General features: G+C 31.9%; 1 non-coding gene across 1 annotated transcript; it reads left to right on the top strand.

Annotated features, from left to right (window-relative positions):
• The first annotated feature begins 2512 nt into the window (after positions 1-2512).
• Positions 2513-2619, top strand: LOC114081748 (U6 spliceosomal RNA). Its single transcript, XR_003580851.2, has one exon. It is a non-coding gene; the product is annotated as a U6 spliceosomal RNA (small nuclear RNA).
• The last annotated feature ends 2046 nt before the right edge of the window (positions 2620-4665 follow it).

Below are 4665 nucleotides of genomic sequence, written 5' to 3'. Positions count from 1 at the left end.
GAAGTTAAACTACTGAGTTAATTTTACTGGAAAAAATTCATGATTTCCTGATAAATTTGTATCCATAGCTCAGATACCAGTTTAAGAAACTCAAACAGCTGGGGAGATAGCTCAGTGGTAGAGTTGGTGCCTAGCATGCACCAGGACCTGGATTCCATTCCCCCAAAAGAATAAAGAGAAAGAAAGAAACTGAAATTGAATTTTTAAAAACTAGAAAGGAAAGGAAACTTGTTTATGTAGAAAACGTGGATATAATGCTCAAATTCTCCAGACTGTATTTCCAGAGTGTTGGAAGGCGGCCAAAAAGAGGCTTGTGTAGTTATGAAACTCTAGTCTTAGGATACTAACTTTGCACTAGCTGGATTTTATAAAATTGCAATCAGGAGGGTTATCTGTTGTCCAGACAACTTGCTTCCAAACATTTATTTATGTAATTATCAGGCTCAGACTCTTTAATTTCATAAATTTTGTTGAATTTTCTGTTATTTAGGGCATGTGCTTTTCTGTGAAGTTACATCCTCTTACATTCAAAAAAAAAAAAAAAAAAAAAAGGAGGGTGGCAGAGAGTAATGCTGGGGATATACAGTTTGTTTTCATTTGATTTAGGATGAGTACGTGAGTAAGTTGCTCTGTTTTCCTAAGTCTGGGTCTGGTACTGAGTTTTGTGCCTTGTGCTCAGTGTACATTAACAAACGCAATAACAACTATCAGTGTCATAAAGTAAGGAAATGAAAACAAAACAAAAAACTGCTGTTTGTCATGGTGAATCCAAAAGAGAGTTCTGCATTGTAAAAATACTAATTCACAAATTCTAAATAAATCTTAAAACACAGTGTATATGTGTAATCGAACTTCTAAGGTATCCTGTGTAGTTTCCACTTATGTAATTATTTGTTGACATAATTAACTATTTTATAGACTTATTCCTTGTAGATAAATGTAACAAAACCCTATAATCCAAGACTAAAAGTGCAATTTAAAATATTATATATTTCAAAATTGCCAAGAGAGTAGATTGTAAATGTTTTTACCACAAAATAGGGTAAGTAGGTGAGTTGATAAGTTAACTAGCTTGATTTAAAATTCCATAATGTATATATATTTAATCAAAACATACATTGTACCCCAAGAATGTATACAATATGATTTGTCAGTTAAAAATAAAATAAGTTTATTATACCATCCATTGGTCTTTGGTTTTTGTCTTTATACTATGTCTCTAATTCATTTTGAGTTATTTTTTGTGTATGTATAAAATGTGAGACTTAAGTCACATCTTAAATTTTTTAACATGTATATAGATGACCAACTTTGTTAAAAAATCAGTTGATCATATTTTTAAATATGTTTTCATATTTTTATTCTATCCCAGTCTTGCTATATAATTAATCTTATAATCAGCTTTATAATAAATCTTAAAATCAGGCAAATGCATATTTCCTATTTTAATATTCTTCCAAAAATTGTTTTTATTCTAGTTGTTTTACTTTCCAGAAGAATTTAGAATAAGCTTATCCATATATGCAAAAATCACTTCTGGGATTTTGTTAGGAATTTCTTTGAATATGTATATAGAAATTTGTATCTTTGCTAGGTGAAATTTTCCATCCATAAGTTCAGTAGGCTTCTCCATTTATTGAGGTTTTTTCTGATTTCCTTTATCAGCATTTTATAGTTTCAGCAGACTTGTTTTGTTAAGTTTACAGCTATTTCATTTCTTTAAATGATTATCAACATTATTTTTTTAAAAAAAATTGTTTAGATCATTGCTAATAGAATAAGTACAAAATACATTTTTCATACATTAAAGTACAGTAGTTCATCTTACATTCTGGGATCTTGCTGAATTAGCTTCTTAGTTCTAGGAATTTTCTCTAGATTATTGGTTATGTTCAATGTAGGTCATCATATAATCTTCAAATAGGGACAGCTTTCATTTCCTCCTTTCTTAATTGTTTGTCTTTTATTTTCTTTTTCCTTTTTGTTTTAATTGTAGAATTTCCAGCACTAAAAGGGGGAGATAGACATTGTCTTACTCTTTATTTTAGGGGTAAAGCATTCAGTCTTTCAATATTAGAAATAACGTTAGCTATAGGCTTTTGTAGATGTCTTTTTTTTTAAGTTGAGGATATTCCACTCTCATCCTAAAATCTCTGGGAAGTTTTATCATAAATGACTATTCAATTTTATCAATTTTTTTGCTGGACATATTGATATGATCACTTGATTTTCATGATTTAGTTTGTTCATATGGAGAATTAAGTTGTTTGCTTTTTTAGTATTGAACAAGTTTTACATCCCCACAACAAACACTTCTTAACTGTGCTGTATGCTTCTTTTAATATATTGCCAAATTCTATTTGTTAACATTTTAAAAGATTTTTGCAACTATTATGAGGGAAATTGACCTTCAGTATTATTTTCGTTTCCATTTATTTTTGTTTTGTATTTTCATAATAAATGCACAGGAAAATATTCTTTCTTATATATTTTCTAAAAAATTTTGCATATAGTGCTCGCTTCTGCAGCACATATACTAAAATTGGAACGATACAGAGAAGATTAGCATGGCCCCTGCGCAAGGATGACACGCATATTCGTGAAGCGTTCCATATTTTTAAAATCATAAGAGACCCACACCTAGACACATTATAATGAAGATGCCCAACATACAGAATAAGGAGAGAATTTTAAAAGCTACAAGAGAAAGGAAGCAGATCACATTTAGGGGTAAGCCAATCAGGATAACAGCTGATCTTTCAACACAGACTCTGAAAGCTAGAAGATCCTGGAATAACATATTTCAAACACTGAAAGAAAATGGGTTCCAACCAAGAATTCTGTTTCCAGCGAAATTAAGCTTCAGGATGGAAGATGAAATTAAAACCTTCCACGATAAACAAAAGTTAAAAGAATTTGCAGCTAGAAAACCATCTCTTCAAAACATCCTTGGCAAAACATTACAGGAAGAGGAAATGGAAAATAACAATGAAAACCAACAGTGGGAGGTAGGACAGTAAAGGGGGGGAAATAATCAAAGAGGAAAACAAACCATGTTTAGTAACATAAATAAACAAATATGGCTGGAAGAACAACCCATATCTCAATAATAACCCTAAATGTTAATGGCTTAAACTCACCAATCAAGAGACACAGGCTAGTAGAATGGATCACAAAACAAGACCCAACAATATGCTGCCTACAGGAGATGCATTTGATAGGAAAAGACATACATAGGCTGAAGGTGAAAGGTTGGGAAAAATCATATCACTCATATGGACTTCGAAAACAAGCAGGAGTGTCCATACTCATATCAAATAAAATAGATTTCAAGCCAAAGTTAATCAAAAGGGATAAAGAGGGACACTACATACTGCTCAAGGGAACCATACACCAACAAGACATAACAATCATAAATATATATGCCCCAAACAATGGTGCAGCTATGTTCATCAAACAAACTCTTCTCAAGTTCAAGAGTCTAATAGACCACCATACAATAATCATGGGAGACTTCAACACACCTCTCTCACCACTGGACAGATCTTTCAAGCAAAAGTTGAATAAGGAAACTATAGAACTCAATAACACAATTAATAACCTAGACTTAATTGACATATATAGAATATACCACCCAACATCAAGCAGTTACACTTTTTTCTCAGCAGCACATGGATCCTCCTCAAAAATAGATCATATATTATGTCACAGGGAAACTCTTAGACAATATAAAGGAGTAGAGATAATACCATGCATCCTATCTGATCATAATGGAATGGAACTGAAAATCAACGATAAAAGAAGGAAGGAAAAAGAATACATCACTTGGAGAATGAACAATAGGTTACTGAATGATCAATGGGTTATAGAAGACATCAAGGAGGAAATTAAAAAATTCTTAGAGATTAATGAAAACACAGACACAACATATCGGAATCTATGGGACACATTGAAAGCAGTTCTAAGAGGAAAATTCATTGCTTGGAGTTCATTCCTTAAAAAAAGAAAAAAACCAACAAATAAATGATCTCATACTTCATCTCAAAATCCTAGAAAAAGAAGAGCAAAACAACAGCAAAAGAAGTAGAAGGCAAGAAATAATTAAAATCAGAGCTGAAATTAATGAAATCGAAACAAAAGAAACAATTGAAAAAATTGACAAAACTAAAAGTTGGTTCTTTGAAAAAATAAACAAAATCGACAGACCCTTAGCCATGCTAGCGAAGAGAAGAAGAGAGAGAACTCAAATTACTAGCATACGGGATGAAAAAGGCAATATCACAACAGACACTTCAGAAATACGGAAGATAATCAAAAATTATTTTGAATCCTTATACTCCAATAAATTAGAAGATAGTGAAGGCATAGATAAATTTCTTAAGTCATATGATCTGCCCAGATTGAGTCAGGAGGATATAGACAACCTAAACAGACCAATATCAATTGAGGAAATAGAAGAAACCATCAAAAGACTACCAACTAAGAAAAGCCCAGGACCGGATGGGTATACAGCAGAGTTGTATAAAACCTTTAAAGAGGAACTAATACCAATACTTTTCAAGCTACTTCAAGAAATAGAAAAAGAGGGAGAACTTCCAAATTCATTCTACGAGGCCAACATCACCCTGATACCTAAACCAGACAAAGACACTTCAAAGAAAGAAA

Source organism: Marmota flaviventris, chromosome 1, assembly GCF_047511675.1.
Source record: "Marmota flaviventris isolate mMarFla1 chromosome 1, mMarFla1.hap1, whole genome shotgun sequence".
Classification (NCBI taxonomy): Eukaryota; Metazoa; Chordata; class Mammalia; order Rodentia; family Sciuridae; genus Marmota; species Marmota flaviventris.
The sequence above is the reverse complement of the archived record's forward strand: the minus strand, read 5'-3'. Positions and strand labels throughout refer to the sequence as shown.